General features: G+C 45.4%; 1 long non-coding RNA gene across 1 annotated transcript in view; it reads left to right on the top strand.

The window, feature by feature from the left end:
* Nucleotides 1-18889, top strand: part of LOC129385878 (uncharacterized) — a 47361-nt gene extending 28472 nt beyond the window's left edge. The window contains exons 3-4 of the long non-coding RNA XR_008613366.2: nt 860-1015; nt 18648-18889. This is a non-coding gene — a long non-coding RNA (uncharacterized lncRNA). The remainder of the gene's footprint in view (nt 1-859; nt 1016-18647) is intronic.
* The last annotated feature ends 1711 nt before the right edge of the window (nt 18890-20600 follow it).

Raw genomic sequence — 20600 nt, 5'->3', positions numbered from 1 at the left:
CCAAAAAAAAGAAACACCACGCAGTATATACGTTGCCACAAAAGATTGGACTGGTCTATTCTAAATCCGCTCTACAACACAACAAGACGCATTTCGCCCTAATGTGAATATTAGGAATGTTGCATAATTCATCTTAGTTGATTAACTAATTAAGCGGAATATGAAAAGACCCCAAGGAGCCCCACATGACGCCAAACCATACGCCGTTGGTTTCATTCTACTGTGGCTAACCAGTTCTTTTTTGCATCATTGGTTCAAGTTACGCGAAGCACACTGCATATTAGGGTTCTACAGCGGTTCAAGACAGGAAATGCAAAATAAGATATCTTCTTGTTTGTTGCTGTATGCGTACCGTGGCACTGCTCACTTAGGTTTTGTGTATTGACAAGCGGTGTTCACTGAATGGGCCACTTGGGGGGGGGGGGGGGGGGTGACGTTGTTGATCAATGACTCCTTTTCTCGCTGTGTCTCTATAGGAGTTATACAAGTACTTTTCTATGTTATGCATTTTGTAAGTTATTTATGCAGATGGGACGTCGTTGTTGCAGACATTTCATGGCACGAATTGCTTAGACTACTGATGAATTGGCGCAGCGATATCAAATACGAATCACTTTTAGTTAACTGTACTGCTATGAGCGGGCGTGGTCAGGGACCTCTCTAAGACACTAAGCATTTTTGTCCCTTTCTCTTCTCAAAATTTCTCGCACTTTCGAAGAATGAATACACGTTAAACTATAGCTCGAGCTGTCACGACTTGGCTCTCTCGGTCAATGAGAGCCTGTCGTGTGAGTTAGGCCACACGTCACAGTGAGAAGGTTCTGTCCTTTGCTTCCTTTATTATTATTTTTTTTTGCAGGGCCTTCGAAAAGTGCAGCTAAAGCCGAGATGCTGCGTGACGACCCGATCGAGCGTGCGAAGAAGCTCGGTTGCCAGTGCACTCCTGTCGCCGGGACGGTGCTCGGCCCAGGCGAACGGCCCTACTACTGCGTCTGTCCCAAGCCGAATCCCAGCGGTGAGTTGGGTGACGTCGCGCATTGGTCGGAATGCTCACTCGTGAGCACAATAAGCTCGTGCTCGCTGCATAGTGATCTCACAGAGGCTGAATAGAGTATCAGTGACAAAAGGGGGGGGGGGGGGGGAGTTGCGGTTGTACGTGGGTACAGACGAAGTCGAGTGCCGATGAGTCTCAGTGGACGTGAGTTGGAACGAGAGTGGGTGGCGGTCAACGCGAATGTCAACGAAAGTTAGTGACCGTGAACTTGCGTGAACGGGGGGTATAGACGCGAGTAAGTGCTGGTGAGTGCAAGTGCACGCGAGTGTGAATATTAGTAGTCATGTCTGAATGAAAGCGAGTCGATATGAGCGAGTGTTGGTAAGTAAGCGCGAGTTAGAGCCGATCACTGTGAGAACGCTTGTGTGCAAGGGGGTATACGGCCCCCCGAAACACTGGCGTGTCAGTTTGATTGTGTATCCAATTATTGTGTCCACCACTGGCGTGTAGCTATAACTGCAGTGAAACCATGATCTCAGCTGGTTTCTTATAATTTATCGTGATGTAAATGGTCAATAAAGGGTCATTCAATAACTGAAGGAACTCATTTTTGGGAACATGTTTTTGTAATGAAGCGTACACGGTCGATATTCTTTTAATAAAGACCATAGCTGGCTATTTCATTAGCATGTAGGGATATACGCTGAAGAAGTAGCATGCAGACACATTTCAGTGGTCTGTGAATTATGACAATGTTAAGTGGTTCGTTCGCTCCTTGGAAGACAAGCACGCACAAGTTAAACCGTTCAAATACGTGTTTGTGTACAGTGCGTATTCCTTCCTTGCCACGTCAAATTCAATGGTGCACGTTATCTATGTTTACTAAGTTCTGATGGGCGCTTTGTTAGCAGTCTTGTGACATTGTGCTCATTACCATGTGCGCTGTATAGGGATAAATGAAAGTGGCACGAAGCCGCAAAATGCAGGCAAGAATACCTGACAACATGTTTGCTTTCTTTCGAGCGAAATTTTGCAGGCAAATTTGAAAGGCTGGCCATGTCTGTTAGTCTCGCCTTTCGCTAATATTCACATCAGTAGTTGCGATCCAACTTGTGCTCAGCACGTTGGTCAATGACAGCGTTACCGCTTAAATGATATTGCGCGACATAAGAACGACACGGACGTGAGAGAAGACGACACACCAAGCGCAAACTTTCAGCTAAGTTTATTACCGCATCTCAGTTACCGCAATTTAACTACCGCATCTCAATGACGTCACGCCACGCAGCTTTTCTACTATAGATTTCGCTCGTTATCAAATTATCTGGCTGCAGCTTCTACCTCCTCTCGAGTGCACGATAAATCAAACGCAAATAAACTTGGCTCAAGTGAAATACCGCGCAAAGGCGTAGGAGAGGCCGGGACGACGCAGGCGTTGTTCTGTACCGCATGAAAACAGCGAAATGGCGATTTCGGTTTGTTGACTACAAGCCATTCCTGTCTGAAATAAGAGTGCACACGGTGACGAAGGAGCGAGTTCAAGACTGGACTTGTTCTGTCCGCGTTTTCTGAGCTTTTTCCCCCTCAGCCGCAGGATCGCTTTATTTAGGCACGGTGTAGGGAGAATTCAGTAACATTGTCCTGCACAATTGCACTGCCATTACCGTGCCAGCATGGGTCACGCATAAGCAAATTTACTTTGATTTACACGGTATAGATTTAGGGCTTGGTTTTTCTGCAGCTTGTTTACCTTTCGCCCACTTTGGACACTGTTATCAGGTATTTGCTCGTAACATAGAACTCCTGATAATATTTAGATTCTTCCTGAACAGTAGTGTTTTGGCTGATAAAAGTAGCATTCTCTAACGCACAAGTTATGCTATTGGTGGAGGGAACATGTACTATGAATTCATCAGTGGAAGGCATGTCTAATACCTGTATTAAATAACGGGTTGGCGGGTTCGTTTTGTGACCACTTTGTCATAGATTGTATAGTTTCTCGGATAACTGCTCAATGTTATTTTATAGGATGGCTATTATTCAGTACATAATTACGTACATTTCTTGAGCTTCGAAATGCGCCGACCGTGCCTGGTCAAGCTAAGTTGTCCGCGACATTGTACAAGGAGGATGGATCAAAAAGGAACAAAAGACCTTTAATATTTACATAAAAAACAACAGTGGAACAACTGTGTAACGCTGATGAACAAAAGTGATGGAGTCTCAGCATCGCGGTCCAGTGAAAAATGGTCTATTTAAAAGGATTATTTCTGAAACATTGGGCCAGATAATTTTCCACTGCATGATAGTTGTCAAAAGTTGAAGCAGCATCCTAGTGATGGGCGTATGAGGAGAAAAAAAGTATGATATCGCTGGATGCGATAAGCGAAAGAAAAGGAGTCAACCAAAGTGCAAACTGACCGCGAGGATTACTCTAAACGACAAGAGATGTAAAGCTGACGTTCCTTTGGAATACCGCGACGAAGGTATGGTGTAGTGAATAAAAATGGGTGCGACGTCACCGATGGCCTAAATAAGTTCTCATTGATGTGGCCACGGAGTTAAAGTGGTGCAATTACTTGTCGAATCTTGTGGAAATGCGAGAACAACAGACACTGCAACCTCGGCTTGCATCTCTTTTACGCATGGGGGCTCGGCAGCAACAAAGTTAGCCCCAGGTGCGGCTTGTGCGGAGACGTATCGCTAAATAATGCACAATGTTACATCTGTCATTGGTGACGTTGTCCCCATTTGTTGGACGTAAAACAGAGCGCTTAACTCCTCCCATCTCAGTCTTCCTTGCAGCCTGATGCCACCAAATCTATACAGGGTGTTTCACTTAACTTGGGCGAAACTTTATATGAAATTATGGGGTATTACGGGCCGAAGCCACGATCTGATTACGAGGCTCGCCGTAGTGGTGGACTCTGGGAATTGTGACCATCTGGGGTTTTTTAACGTACGAGTAAATCTAAGTACACGGTTGTTTTCGCATTTCGCACCCAGCGAAATACTGCCACTTGCGCCGGGTTTCGATCCCGCGACCTCGTGCTTAGCAGCCTGACACCATGGCCACTAAGCAACCGCGGCGGAAGTGGGCCAAAGTTTAAAATTATGTAAATGCTACGTAGCTGGACAGAAACAATTTAGTCTTATTTGCCATCGCTTGGACATACTCAGATTGCTTTTTTTTGCATTCCGCATATTCAAACAATTAGTCTTAATTAGTTAACTTCTCAATTATTATCATTACATGAAGAGCGTCAAAGCGAATATTATAGACCAAATTGAAAAACTCCCGATGCAGCTTTCTGGTGGTCGTGCTACATAAAGAAGCGGCTACATGGTCGTGCAGCTTTCGTGCTACATAACAGTGTGTCTCTGAGCTAGAATGAAGCCCGCTAACCCACGCAAAATTCCTCGAGCGGCCAGTCACGGGTGAATTTTGCATGTATTTGTGGGCTTTAATGAATATATTGTTGCACCAAAAGGAAAATAAAGACTTACGAAGGAGAGTAAGAAACGACAGGTCGAGCGCTGTGCGCTTTGTGGGTGTCTTTCACGCTCGGAGAAACACTTTTATGCAGCACGTGTTGAGCACCAGGAAGCTGTATCGGATGTTTTTCATGTCGCTCTACAAAATTCTTTTTGACACTTTTCATCAAAGTATAATATTTGAGAAGCTGAATATTTAATTAAGACTAACTATTTAATTAGGCGGAATGCAAAAAAGTAATCTGAGTATCTCTATGCGACGGCAAATAACGCTAAGTTGGTTCTGTCCAGCTACGTAGCGTTTACATATTTTCAAACTTTGGCCCAAGTTAGGTGAAACATCCTGTGTAAACCGGCACGCACTTCATAATGGAGTCGAGATCAAATCGCAGTGTTTTCATTCGAATTTACGTCCTCGCACGCACGCTGACTTACAGATGGTGTCGCGAACGCGTCACGCTTTAACACTTTTCATGGGTGAATAAGGCAAGACCAGGCTTGAGTTGATCATGGCGCCACGCGATGGTGCCACCACCTAAAGTTTTTCAGCGCCCATGTGGGGTTCGTATGAGGGCGCAAAATGTGGGTCCCATGGACGACCGAGTGCAGATTAAAGAGGAAGCTTTAGCTCAGGCCCAACTACGCGGCCTATTCAAATACTTGTAAAACTCAAAAGCGTTTTTTCGGAGATAACACTTGGACCGCTTTTAATGAAGTTTGTTGCATTTGAGAGAGAAAGTTAAGTTCTGGTGACTGTTGGAAGCGGAATTTCGATTTAGGGTTTGAATTTTGTTAAAAGAATTTTCAAATATTCGACCATTTGAAAAAATAGAAGCACGAAGTTTACAAATTCATAGCTCTGCATAAAGAACAGATATCGCGGTTCTGTAAACGGCATTCATTAGATCATTCAAAGCGGACAAATTCGATGAGTCATTTTACATCTTACGTGAATTTCTTACGTTGTTTACAAGGGTTCTGCAAAAGCTGTATTTCCATATTACTAAATTTTTTTATATTCCTGTGTAACATATCAATTTTGTCCGCTTTAGATGTACTATTAAATGTAATTCACAGAATTGTATTATTCTTTTTAGTTGTTGAGTTACAGAGTTGAAAACTTGATAGTGTCGTTTTTCTGAAAATTTTCGGTTTTTGCCGATTTTTAATAAAAAGTTTACAATCTAACTCAAAAATTCGAAACCAACAGTCTCTAGATTTTGAGTTTTTCTTTTAAATGCAACAAACTTCGGCGAATTTGGTGCAGTAGTTGCCGAGAAAAACGAATTCTCCTTTTACATGTATTTAGATAGGAGCACCCGAGCTAAAGCTTCCTCTTAAGTGCACTCGCCATAACTCGCGCCACTTTTAAAAACGGCCTGTGAGCGCTAGGACAAGATCTCGAGAATCGCTTTTTGGTGTGCCAGAATTGTAGGCATAAGTGTTTGCTACCTGTTAGTCTTAGGGCTTAGTCGTACGCGAGCTTTGATGCTAAGAGAAGAAGTATGCGTAAAATTAGAGAAATTGGAAAAATATTAATGCAGTAATAAGATTCTTCCGTGTTTCATTTTATTTACAAAGAACCCAATGACTCGCTGTTGACAGCAATATTACGTGTAAGTGTTCATGCCTGCTGCGGTTATGTTGAGTTGTTTCTTAGATGTGTATTTCAAATTTCACTTTGCCTACCACTTTCTTCATGATCTTACTTAAGTTTTCTTTATTTGCAAGATTCCACAGGCCCCCCTCGCGGGCTTAATGAGGAAGGGCACTAATTACAACGAATTGAATATGAGATATGAGGCAAGGTAATATTTTAGTGTGAGAGAGCAACATCTAAATAACATAAAATATCACGAAGCAAATACGAATGGAATTCCATGAGTTAGTTGCATTCAGCACCGATAGTGAAGCCAGCCACATATTATTTTACTCTTTCGTTGCGTGACAGAAAAAAATAATATTGAAAGATAACAGACCTGGCCAAGGTGGACCTGGCACTGGGCTTGACTTTGTCGACCCAGAAGGAGCTTAAGCCGCCCTTCAAGATTCAGCGACAGACGAAAAAAGAAATTGTGAATGAAATAAAATCCGCAGGTTAAACAATGGCTAGCTTTGACGGCATTATTCATTTCGTTTCCCCCAAGGCTGTTTAATTACTGCAACGTCTATAACCCCCTTCCCCCCTCCTCCCCAATTTCCTTTTACCACATTGGGTTCGTTTAAATCAGCTCTTAAGCGCAACGCTTTCTTCCACACGAATAATTGTTTGGGAACGCGAAGACCAGTTTAGTCAGTATAAGTGCATCTAGCTTTGGTAGATTTTTATGCGATGGCACTGCTCTTCTATATACAACGCACACAAGCATTTTCAAGGATTTCGAGCATTTTAGAATCCACAAAAATAATCTCTGAAACGGAAAGAGAAACACCTCGCGGGTTGCTGCGGTACACATTGTGCTCTAAATATTCTCCAGACAACACACACAAAAAAAGGAAAAATGAAGGAAACTTCTGAGAAGACAGCGTGGTGATTTCAAATTTGTATTTTTATTCGTTCTTCAAAGACAAAAAATAAGAAAAGAAGCTATTTGACATGCTAGCATAAGCGTCAGTATGGAGCAATTATTAAGTCACTAATTCTCTGAAAAGTCTTTAGACAGTTGAGCAAAGTCCATCAAAGCAAGTTTTGCTGCACGATCAAGAAACTGCAGAGTGGGTACGACCGCGTTGCACGTCGCTCTACAGATCTTCACAGGCGTTCACCAATGGCACAGATGTTTGGACAAGACCCGCGTCATCTATCCTTAGGATGTCGCTGCTCCACCACGCAGCGCGCTATTGAATCACATGTGCGTTCGATTTGCGTGCTTCCATTTTACATTTAATTACCGTGGGTTTCTTCGTTATTGACTCGGGTAATGAGACGCCACGCTACGTAGTGGGCCTAATGACGCAATTACACCGGTCGCTCATGTCACTGCACTATGCTTGGAACAGCCAAGTCCCCAATATTTACGACCGCCTGCACCCCAAATGCAGTGCTTGGCAAAGCAGTGCGCCTCTTGAGAATGGCGTCCGGATACAGATCTGAGGGCGCAAAATCCAGCTAGTGTGGCTTCGTGGGGCGCAACTGAAGTTGGCTGCTGATTGATTGCTCAACGATGGGCGTGACTGTTACATTTTAGGGCCGTGAATGGCCACACGGCGACGATCGCTGATCTGCGCAACGTACAGGCGCTTCGCAGCTACGTGCCAGAGAAGCTGGAGGACACGGGAAGTATTGCCCGTCCACTAGGCACATTGAGTGTCCACTATCTGCATCAGTGATCATCAACTTTATAGCCGTGGGCACGCACTTTGCTACAGTTCATTTTAATGTTCGTTTAACAATTCAGTTTGAGAGCGTGTTGCCTTACTTGGTTGGATCATTTCAAAACCGGTGATTTTTCTTCTAATATACGGATCCTGAGTAATATAATAAACTGAAATTTAGGCGTGAATACCTGTACATGGATAACTTACCGGATTGGAACTTCTCGGCTCCTGCTCCAGTGTTCCTGAGAGTTTGACAGGGTGCAGTACATATGTGATATATATGAGCGTCTGAAGTCAAATTATTTGTTATTGCGATTGCAAAATATTTATATGTAACGCTTTTCTTACCGTGCCGATTTCATTCGATCAGTTCGATCGACAGTTTTTCTGCGCCTCGTAAGACATTTTCATTGTTTTTTTTCTACCAACAATGACATGCACCATGTGAAATGACGACCGAACTTTAACTATGGCCCAGAATTGACAATTTTTGTCCTGGTTGGAGGGTCTGAAAAATAGAAAGTTTTATTTTAAATAAAATAAAACTTCGGCTCAAGCCGAAACTACTTTCCTCCTAGCACTTCCTCAATAAAGGATGCAAGATTTGCACTTTGGTTGGCTCGCAACATGATTTTTAAGTGAGAGCAGCAGTGAGGACACCGAACCTCCTGTTGAGTTACGGAAGCTTCCATTTCAACGTCCAGACCGTTTTAACAATGTCTCAAACAACAATAGATGTGTTTCGTCAGAGCATCCACAGATTATTACGAGGAATCCTTCCGTACAGGTGGGGTTTTTACTCAAACAAAGCACGCAGTTAACTTAAGACTGACCTTTGACCGAAGTTTGACTAGCAGTCTCATCACAGTTCAAACACCGCCTGTGCAAGTTCCCTTATTCACTACTGTAAAATATTGAGCAACCTCCACATTATTGAACATACCACCAGGAGGCTCCAGCGCCAGCTGAAAGTAAGCGACGTTAGCTGAAAGTAAAATCCCTTGATAATTTCAAAGTACGGCCACTCTTTGCACTCCGCCACCGCCGCGCGACCTCCTCGCCGCCTCCTCGCAGGAAAGCAGCCTTGCGCCCGTTTTTCTGCACTACGATTGGTCTCCCTGCCGTTGCCCTTGGAAACGCGCGGATCTTGCGTTTTGCTTGTGTTTTTCTTCTTTGTCCGCGCCATTTTTCTGCTCAGCCCGGCTGGCTCGGCGCTTTAGCTCGGCGTAGCGAACGTTGTACGCTGTGTTTGACAGGCTGCAGTACACACACACACACACACACACACACACACACACACACACACACACACACACACACACACACACACACACGCACACACACACACACACATATATATATATATATATATCACTCGCTCTGCTAGCGCTATGCCGTGCTGTTGCGCACATAACTGCAGCAAGAAGCCTGAAGATGGTTACGCAGTTCTTATGATACCACACGGAAAGCGTGACGGCTTGCGCAGGAAGCAATGGCTGCAGAACATTGGCCGAAAAAACTTTGTTCCGACAAAGAACAGCCTTGTTTGCCAGGTGAAGCGTCTTTATTATTGCTCGTATCAAAGCATCCCCTAATGCTGCACTTTTTAATTCTTCCGGCCTGGGGTTATCCCGGCCGGAATGGAGTTATCCTCAGTACTCTTAATATTCTGCAGGGACTCCACCTCGCACGTTGCCAACTGTTGTTATTCAGTCGGAAATGCACCACTATAGATTCTGCTTTCCGTTGTGAACATTGATGTGCGAAGATACGCCCTTTCGATCGCACTTTTCGCGATTGTTAAGATCAGTTGCCTGTTTTACTGAAAATTAAAAAAGCGGCCTGTACAGGAGCTATTATTTTCAGCTTATGTCGATGTATGCGTCAGTCATACAAAGAGTGCAGGCCCTAAAAAAATAGTGGCAAGTATACCCGCGGTATTGCAGGTGATGAGCGCTAGCTAGTCCACATTGCGTTTTTTTAAGTTTAAAGCGATAGCCTTTAGATCTCTGTTTCAAGGTTGCGTTGTGAGAAGAAAATATCACGTGACCCAGGAAGGCCAGAAGCGACCCAAAGCATGTCCAGCCGTGTATAAGAGAATAATTATTAGCCAAGTTAATGGTTCACAAGTGATTGAATTAAGGTGAGTTAGGGAGGATTAAGGATGATCAGGGTGTATTAAGGAGGATTAGGGTGAAATAGGATGCGTGAACAAGGGTTAAGTTGTATTAACGAGGATGAGGGTTTAAGGTGGATGAAGGAATATTAAGGTGAATTAGGGTTATTGAAGGAGTATTAAGACCGATTAGGGTGGATTAAGGGGATTAAGGTGGAATAGGGTGCATAAAGGAGGACGGTGCATCAACAATGATTAAGGCGTATTAGGGAGGATTCTGGTTGATTAATGTGGATGAAGGAGGGTTCAGGTCGATTCGGGTGGATTAAGAGGATTAGAGATGATGAAGGAGAATTAAAACTGATTAGGGTGGATTAGGGGGCATTAGGGTGGATTAGGGTTGATGGAAGTGGATTAAGGTGAATTACAGTAGGCTTTACAAGGCTTTCGCATTCGCATCTCTTAGGCGATACCTAAGGGCACCTTGGATTTTTGGAATTCGCTTCGAACTGCACTTCCACGCACGCATGAATGGGCGACGACTATTATTTGGTTTTCTCACGAGTACACTCAATGTGCAGGGGGTGGTCACATGATTGCGCACGCTTGCTGTTGCTATCGACATTCAGGCGAAAGCCGGCAATCTTCGATTTATTAGCGAATGTTGTAAAACTACGTTTCTGCTATTTTGTTCTGTGGGGAAACTTTTCCGTTGATTTAACCCAAGCCGAAATTATTGCATCAATGCGTTTTGATTACGAAGGTTGAGTAATCAATCATGTTTGTGGTCATAATGTAGTAATGCAGAGAATATTCTGCAGGCAATAATGTGTAGAACTGGAACGTATTTCCCCTTAATCCACCATAATTCATCTTCATCTTTCTCCATCGACCTTAATCTTCCTTAATCCACCATAATCCTCCGTTATACACATTTATCTACCCTAATGAACCCTAACTCTTATTGCACCTTAATCTACCTTAGTCGACCTTAATACACCTTAATCTATCTTAATACAATCACTAATAAATCATTAATTAACTTTGGTAATCAGTAATCATCTCTCATACACGGCTGGACATGATTTGGTTCGCTTCCGGCCTTCCTTGGGTCGCGTGATAGTTTCTATACCTCGCAACGTGACCTTGAAACAGAGATCTGAGGCTTTCGCTTGATAAGCCACATGCAGAGGGATGGGCCACAAGCAATACTAGATCAGACGCACAAAGTATATCTCATAATGTTGCAGGAAAATTGTCGAGATTATAGAACTCGCCTCAAAGCTCCCTATAAATGCTGCCTTCAGCATTATCGATGCTGTTATCAGCATTTCGCAACATTTGCAACACCACTGGGACGCGCAATTGGCCCGAAATAATGCGCCTCCATAGAATGCTGCGGCCCCTCCGCGGGAGCCGGCCGTGAGCAGCGCGCGCTGCCAACGGGCGAGGAGAATCGAGGAGGAAAACGCGGCGGGGAGGAGAGTGTCGGCACTTTCAAATTATCAAGGGGCTTTAGTTTAAAGCGCACTAGACGACTGTACTTGCCCAATAAAGCTGAATGAACGCAATAATAAAACATGAGAAGCCTTCTGCGCGCTCTCTGACCTGACAGCCATTACATCGTGGCCTAGAGAATGTAGTAAAATGCGAACCGGGCACCTGCTGCAATGGCAAAAACAAATTCTCCCTGCACAATAGGAACTCGCTCATTTACGCACTTGCGGAGCGAATGCTTTCCCGCATAGCATGGGTCTCACTATGACTAGTATTGACGCCACGAAGTCTACATAATTATTCTTCTTGCATGTTATGACTAACACACGTTGAGAACAAAGAGCCAGGCGCATATTTTATATATTTAAGATTTCTCTCTCTCAGTACTTCTACTAAACTATCAAATTATTACTTAATGTTCCTTGAGGTGCCTCTTTGTAGTTTGACATAAATATTCCCAAAAACCTTGCTGAGCAATTATTATTGCTCCACATCAATTCAATACACTGGAGATCAGGATATAACGTGATGTATCATGGTTTACGTCGTGACTACTACGACCAGAAATAAAACGCTCATCAGGAAAATGACTGCAAATTAGCACATTTCTAGCGGCAAGGATCGAGTGAATTTCATGTGGTGCCTAGGAAACAATTTGTCGACGTTAGAAACTGTGCTCCACTGTTTGCACGAACGAACAACATTTCGGCAGGAGCCATCTCGGGATGAATTTCGCCTGATGGACCGAGGTCAGAGAAGCGGTTCCGTGAGGGCCCGAGGGCTGCTCGTTCGAATGGCAGCCACTCCAGCCGGCAACACACTGACTGGTGTTCTGACCCAATAAAAGCGTATTGCCATCGCCCAAACACGTCGCTTATGAGGCGTGTAATGTAGCGGAGCTCCTGAATCGTGCTTGGAGGATGCGTGCTGTGATGTTCCATTTAAACGGGGCGGAGCACTGCGCTACGAAGTACTTTTTCCTATTTTGCCTAATCTCTTGCCTATGTTCTTTTTCAACAGACAAAAATTCCCAGCATCAGTTCTTTTGAACCATTAAAGGGGGCTTTGTACGCTTCCGTTGTTTGTGGTCTCCCTGCTTTCATGCCACCAAACCTCCGATCGCCTATTACTAAACTCTGTTGCGGACATGCTTACTTTACGCTTGGTATCCTTGAATTTGAGGGCTTCAAGGAGGCCGGAGGAACCCAAACCGACAGCTGGGTAGATATCTTCAAATTCAAAAAAAAAAAAAAAAAAAACGTGTTCCTTCGTTTTCCTAGTTTTCCCGCAGCAAGGGCATGCTTCCTCCTTGGTATACCTCGCTTTATAACTACGCGTTCTAAGACATCCTGATCTCGCTTCGAAAAGTAAATAGCTTCTCCTTTAGTTATCACAAATTGTTTTTTTTTGCTGATTTCGCGTTTACCTCTTTGGTAGATACTCGTAGCAGTTTTCTTTTCCATTGCCGCCACACAAGAGGTTGTCTCAGCCTATATCTTACCTTGCATTTAACGTGTATGGGAGTCCCCCTGACAGTTTTTAGCTTTGGGACTCCCTGTGTAGTGCTAATTTTGCATACAATTCTTTGAAAAAAAAAATCAGAAGAAAAACTGAAAATCAGTGTTTTAGTTTTCTAATTTCAAGCCGAGTCGTCAACGCTGACGCGCCACTGTGACGTGACAGATTTTAAAGTATTTTTCCGTACTTGGGCCATGTTGGCTCATCAGAAGTTCCAGAAACTCGCCATGTTCAGTCTTTGGCTGCTTTGGAAGAGAATTTATTCTATCCTGTAGAAACAACTAGGCCCTAGAAGACCCTGTAAAAATCTATGACGTCATAGCGAGCTGGTGCAGTAACTTCAAGGGGCGTTGCGAACGACCTTTTGTTATTGCGCTTCTTGTGGCTGTATGCGTGCATGCGTGGGTGCGTGTATGTATGTATGTATGTATGTATGTATGTATGTATGTATGTATGTATGTATGTATGTATGTATGTATGTATGTATGTATGTATGTATGTATGTATGTATGTATGTATGTATGTATGTATGCATGTATGTATGTATGTACCGTATTTACTCGATTCTAAGCGCCCCCTTTTTTTTCGCGATCGCGATGCCCAAAGTGAGGAGGGGTGCTTAGATTCGAAAAATCTAGAATGACCTCCCCTCCCTCTTTTCGCTGCGACATCACGAAGATGGGTGCGAGAAATAACATTTTATTTTGCAAACATTCGAAAGAAAAATCGGTGCAGACAGTGAACCCACCGCTTGTGTAGGATGCTCAGTCACTATCACTGCCACTCGATTTCGTCGCACCGCTTGAATCTCTGCTCTAGGTATCCCACAGCAGGTCGTCTTCCGTTCCATCGAAGTTGTTTGTGATCGAGTACTTCTTAAATGATTTGACCTCAACGGCCACTTGGATCCTCTTTCACGCGTCCGAAATCCACTTTGCGATGGTTGATGGGGACGCTTTCTGCAGCTTTCCCGTCGGCGTCTTCTTCCGGTCAGGGTTTCGCACCCACTCTTCATACTCCTGTCGGAGATTGGCTTTGAAGGGCTTGTTGACTGAAACGTCTAGGGGTTGCAGCACTGGAGTCATGCCACCCGGAATCACAAGCACGTCGTAACTGATGTTCCGAAGCTTTGCCTTTTCCTCCGGGGTCAGATGGCCGCGAAACGCGTCCAACAGAAGCATCGACTGCGTGCCTGCAGGTCCGCCGAGCAATGATTTCAGCGTGAGCAAACATGCTTGGCGGCCTTGGCTACGCCCTCTTCCTAACAAATACGGGGGGGTGCTTAGAATCGCGAAAATACGGTATGTATGTATGTATGTATGTATGTATGTATGTATGTATGTATGTATGTATGTATGTATGTATGTATGTATGTATGTATGTATGTATGTATGTATGTATGTATGTATGTATGTATACATACATACATACATACATACATACATACATACATACATACATACAGTACTTGATACCTCCGGAGCGTCTGCTGTTCTTGAAAAGTCTTTTCATCGGCAGAAGCAATGAGGTGTGCAATAGACGTCGACAAAATGTATGGAGTCTTCAAAAGTCTGCGGTGCAGTTCATTTCACTGCTGAGCCCGTTTTACTCATGAAACTTCACTGTCAACTGAAGTGAAACTTCACAACAAATAGTTGCAGCGAAGCAAGCATGTTATTTCAGTTCAATAAAGGATTAGGCATTCTCCATTCCACTATAATAGGCGAGGGAAAAGGTATAAAATTACGCTCTAATAATTTTATTTTTGTAGTTACTGCCTTATTCGGGTAACAAAAAAAGTTTGAAGTATGAATTTGTTGCAGCCTCGCGGAGGAACAGTGGCTGGCGGTTATGAGGGCGTGGGCGGGGCTTCGTTGCAGACTTAAGTTGTGTCTGACTATAGTAGCGTTTTTTAATTAGCTCTGGAAGAATTATACAGAAACATATATTTGCGGAATGATCACAGGTTTTTTGGATCCGTCGTTTACTGCTCTAACAAGTGCCACAACCGACTCGTATTGTTATTTGGGGAGTTACGTTACGATGCGTGGCCGCGAGTCGCGTACAACCGCGTATGGCGCAGGAATCTGCGATTCTACTCGTACTGCGCTCATCCCGGAAGGTTAGAAAAACACTACACAAGCACAGCAGAGAAGTGGCTACGTTAGGCGGCTCTAATGATAACTGTAGAAGCGTCATTCAGAACACACGGAATTGTCCTCCACTTCCGGCGGCGTTTTCTCTGTTTCCTTTTTAAATAAACAGGTGTTGATCCATAAATATTTTGATAAACAATTGTTAAATTTGTTCATTTTCGCTTTTCCTTCCTGTTTGGCTGTTGCCTTGGTTCTCTCCTTTAGTAGATCACCTCATTTCTCAACTCCTTGCGGCTCTTGTTTCCAGTTGCCAATTTTGCTCGAAAAGTGCTGTACAATTAGGGAAAAACCGGACGAGTTAACGGGTGACAGTCATATTGCCTATGAGTTTAAGGGTTACTGCAAGGTTTGATGATGGATGCCGTCTCACATTATTTTATTTTTCACCTTATCTAAACCATATCACGGGTATATGGTTCCGAATATCTGTCAGCGTCACGGCAAGCCGTCACTCGAGGAAATAATGAAACAAAAAGAAACGTTAAACGCAATTGGCATTTTCTCTGGCCGCAACTCGTTCCACGTGCATACAGATTAGCTGACCACGATCTGAATCCCTTTCCCGGTCCTTGGATCAGTCTAGACGAAGAAGCTTGAGCTAACGAAGCAACAACAATGCGCGTGACCGTTGTATAGACGGTGACAACAGAATGCATCTCGAGTTAATACCGTGGGCACCGAATTGATGAGGAAACTGGCCTTCACATTTCAGGAGACGTCGATAACTACCGCCATACAAAAAGAGTGAAAAAGGCAACAAAATGTTGACCGCCGAATAGCTGTCAAGTCTCAACATTGATTTGGCGGCGCTTTAGGAATGTGTGTGAGAAGTGGTGGCGTGGGCGGGGAGGGGGGGGTGTCTGCGTCTTAATTTCGGGGGAGGGGGGGGGGGCCGGGGCCCCCGGGCCTCCCCTTGGGTACGTGCCTGGTAATGAGGTTTGTGGTCCTGGGAACGTGCCACTCAACATTGACGAAAGGATGCCTCAAATTTCTCTTATTCTGAGCGGCATGAAACCCACGTCACAAGGGCTCCTCAAGGACGGCTACCCGACGCTTTAGCGGTCGCCGCCACAAATTCACTGGATATATGCCACTTTTCAATGAACGTCTTTCACGCCAACACTTCAACGAGCATCGCTATGAATGAGCTGAGTGCGTGTCTCTCTTCGATGACCGCCTTGCCGTGTTGGGTCACTGATTAGGTGCCGCTGAGTCTGCGGCAACCGAGTGAATAATTCTCAGCGTTCGCAGGCATCGGTGCCCCACGCCTCTTGTCTCGGAGCCCGGCAGACTTCTAAGCAGCGGCACCGCATGACGCAGCGTGTCCTGAAAGAGTCGAGAGAAAGGGGCCCGGTTGCCGCCTGACGAGTTCCTAAGCGTTCGCACGCACAAGTGCGCCATGCATCTCTGAGGCCCCGTGCAGCCTTCGCGGTGGCGCCTCTAGATGGCGATGAGCGCCTCTAGATGGCGATGAGCTCTTAGGGAAGCGCAAAAGAGGAGTCCCGCAGCACTACATGCCTCATATATACGTTGATTCGACGGTGGCAACACGGTGAGCTGAATTCTGGAGTTTTACGTGCCAGACTACGATATGATTGTGAGGTGCGCCGCGGTTGTGGACTCCAAATGAATTTTGACCACCAGGGGATCTTTACTACACTCAATGCAGGGAACGCGAGCGTTTTTTGCATTTCGCACCCATCGAAAGGCGGCCGCCGCGGCCAGGATTTGATAGCGCGACCTCAGGCTCAGCAGCGCAACATCATAGCCGCTAAGCCACCGCGGCGCGTGATGGCAATACGTGGTGTCGTTGTGTCGGTTCAATGTTAAACGCATTACCGTCGACAGTCATCGTGAATGGGGCTCTGCCGAGTTTTTCAGTCAAGAACAGCACATATCCGGTTACTCAAGTTGCCGTAAACGAGTTTCATTGAAAAAAGGCTCATGTCCATTGCATTCGTGGCGCAACTTGTGAAAGCGTCTAGCTGCTGTGCTGGAGGAGCCCGTGTGAGGCGTGTTGGATTCTGCTGAACAGTGAAGGAATTTTAATAGATTTTCGTTTTCATTCCACAATGGCACTTCCACAGTGGCTTCCACCCAGTAATTTCAGTAGGCGTTAAAGATGTTCAGTGAGTAGCCTTTTGCATCGCCCCCCCCCCTTTTTTTTTACAGCAGGCCGTCACGGAAACCATTACTCAAACCACCGTCAAAACCTCACGGTGTCATTGCCACAGTCAACCTATAGCGCACATTCGTAGAAGCGCGTCAGCACTCATATTCTCAACAATATATCCTTGTGGAACACCTTTCATGAGAGCGTCGGCTCGTGTACCCGTGCAGCGACCGAATATATTTTAGGCAATTGCTATCTCATGACATTGACCAAGCACAACCCTCGTAATAACTACACTCTAAAACAAAATTACACCCTTTGGGTTGTATCTTGCCACACAACAGTAAACTGCATCTGTCTGGTCTGCATTTCCTTTTTTTAACGCTGCGAGCCCGGTACTTCCCAGTAACGAACGGCATGCGCGTTATCAGCATGACACACCTTTCCCGACAGGAAAATAGCCGACGCGGCGTTTTCAAGAAAGGAAAGGCAAGCAAGGCAGATGATCATTGTTGTGTGGCAGATATACCCCCCAAAGGGTGCACCTTTTAACACCCCAAAGATATACACCCGAGATAAGATATACACCCCAAATAGTGTACCTTTTAACTTACATAAACATCACTGTATTGGTAGCGCACGCGACTATATTTTTTGTTTTCTTAATAAAACCATTACGTAATAAATTCACATTCCCTCATTAAAAATTCGCATGATTGTTATATGCTTGATTTATGTATTTACTATTCTATAATTACTGCTAACATATTTATTCGTTGTGTGTATTTGCTTTATGAACACAGCTTTAATGCCCTGTATTTTCCCCCGCCTTATGTATGTATTCGTGGCTTTAGATATATACAATAATTGAAATATAGAAATAAAGAGCGGCACTTAACCGTTGACTAAAGTTGGCGTGAAAGAGGTTCATTGAGGAGCAGTGGATGCCATTCACAAAAAAACCGAGGAGCGAGGTGTGCCTCGAGGATCCGCACGCGACCGCCATTAGCCGTAGCCGTGCTGGTTATCATGCTTTGTCTTGTCAGCGAATAATGACAGCGTGAAAACAACGCCTGTTCAAGATTGAGATTCGCAAATATAGAGCTTTTATCTACTCGTTCTCTCTCATACGCTGCATAAACTGAAACTCGGAGAAGGCTCTGTTAAAGTCTTCTAATAAAAAAAAAATGAGCGAGGAGATTTTTCATAATATAAGCGAAACGCAACAAACGCTGAAATGTTGATATCTGTATTTGTAGAAAATGTCGATTCGATTGCTGCAAAGTGTCTATATATTCGAACAACGGTACTGACACCTTGTCGGATCCACCGCGAAGTTGATTTATTGGTTACGAAGCTATAGCAAGACACAAAAATATTATTACATCGGAAGTCCGGAAAAGCTTTCTTTCTTTGTCTAAACGTGCTTACGATTTGCAGGTGGCACGCAGTCGAATCATTCTACCAAGGTTCACAATAGTTCGCGCCCCACTGGTGGCCCTGAAAACACGGAGAAACCGGCGTGACGAGGCACTTCGGCGTCAGTGCCCTCCTGCGACCGCGCGCGCTTCCAGCTTGGGACAAAAACGCTGAAACGAAGGCGGTGGTTCTGCGGTTGGTACTGGTTGCAGCCAAGAACAAAAATAAAACGCAGCGTCAAAAGACCTTGCTCATAATGCACGCTGGGATGGTTTCTCGGGTTTGCTTTTATTTTTAAGCTTGCCCAATCGCGTAATCGCTGAAATACACACGCAGGTTTCTGCAGTATACACCAGTAGACCTAGGGGGTTTGGCTGATGGAGCCAAGAATTGGCTATCCCGTGGCGTCATACGATGAGGGCCCGGTGTTTGCAAGTAGTGTTGCCGGAACAGGTTAAGGCCAGGATCAAGTCGAGAAGAATTGTTTGACGATCGCGCTCGATGCCGACGTCCGACAATAACAACAAACGCATTCCCTAATGATCTATTACGGTTATGTGGGAGACATAGGTTGCCGATGGGCCAATCGTCGCCTCCCCACAGTCTCCGCAATACAACTGCAACTGCTATATATATATATATATATATATATATATATATATATATATATATATATATATTGTGACGAAGAAGATTGGCAGGCTGAAAAGCCCCATTGTCATCGCGTGGCTCGTACGCTGTTCGCTCGCTGGCTGCGCCTTACCTGCTGTTACCGCGTTGGTCGCTGCTTCTCTACGACCCGAATAAACCCCCTTTACAATTGGTGGAGCTGCTGGGTACAACCGCAATTCTGGAACTTCGCAACCGGACACTGCAGCCTGTCTTCATTATGCCGGAAGAAGGATCACCGCAACCACAACCCGCTGCCCCGGTGACTACCGTGGTCTGCCCCGGCCCGCTGCGTCAACGCGACCCACCCATCTTCAGCGGTACCGAAGACCATGACGTAGAAGACTGGCTCGCTGACTACGACCGGGTGAGCATCCACAACCACTGGGACGACACCAAAAAACTGAATTACGTATCGTTTTATTTGAGCGGTGTCGCCAGCGTGTGGCACCGCAACCATGAACGTGATCTCACGACGTGGCCAGCCTTCAAAACTAACGTGACGGAGGTATTCGGGCGCCCCGCCGTTCGCAAGCTTCGCGCCGAGCAACGTTTGCGCAGTCGTGCGCAACAGTGCGGGGAGACATTTACAAGTTATATAGAAGATGTTGTCGACCTCTGCAACCGCGTTGACGTCACAATGGCTGATGCCGAGAAGATCCGCCATATCTTAAAAGGCATTGAAGACGACGCCTTCCAGATGCTGTTGGCGAAAAATCCGGCGACAGTCTCTGAACTCGTCAGTCTCTGCCAAAGCTTCGACGAACTCCGCAAACAACGCCTAGCCACCCGCCAATCGCCTCCTCAGGCGACTTCAATGTCGAGCTTGGCGGTTTCCCCGGATAATACGTCGCTACTGCTACAGATCAAGGAGTTCGTCCGTGAAGAGGTGGCTCGTCAGCTTTCTCTGATTCCCCTCACGCACGGCCAGTCGAATTCTCCGTTGGCGCCCGCTCTCCAATCTGTCATCAAGGCGCAGGTAGCCGACCACATTCCACCTTCTCTCCAGCAGGCTCCGGTTGCCGCTCCCCTGACGTACGCCGAAGTCACTTCGAGGCCTGCACCACAGACCTACAGTCCCCTTCGCCCGCCTTTGCGCCCGCCCGTGTCCGCTCCGGTCCGGCCACTGGTGCAGTATGCACGACTTCAAGATCATTGGCGCACGGAAGATAATCGGCCGATTTGTTTTTATTGTGGCCGTGCTGGACACGTAGCACGTCACTGTCGCCTCCTTACCCCCAACGTCCCCAACAATGTGCGTCCATATGCGCCACGTTTCCACCAACGCCGCAACTATTCGGACAC

This window comes from Dermacentor andersoni, chromosome 7 (genome assembly GCF_023375885.2).
Source record: "Dermacentor andersoni chromosome 7, qqDerAnde1_hic_scaffold, whole genome shotgun sequence".
NCBI classification, from domain to species: domain Eukaryota; kingdom Metazoa; phylum Arthropoda; class Arachnida; order Ixodida; family Ixodidae; genus Dermacentor; species Dermacentor andersoni.
This window is presented reverse-complemented; position numbering and strand designations above follow the sequence as displayed.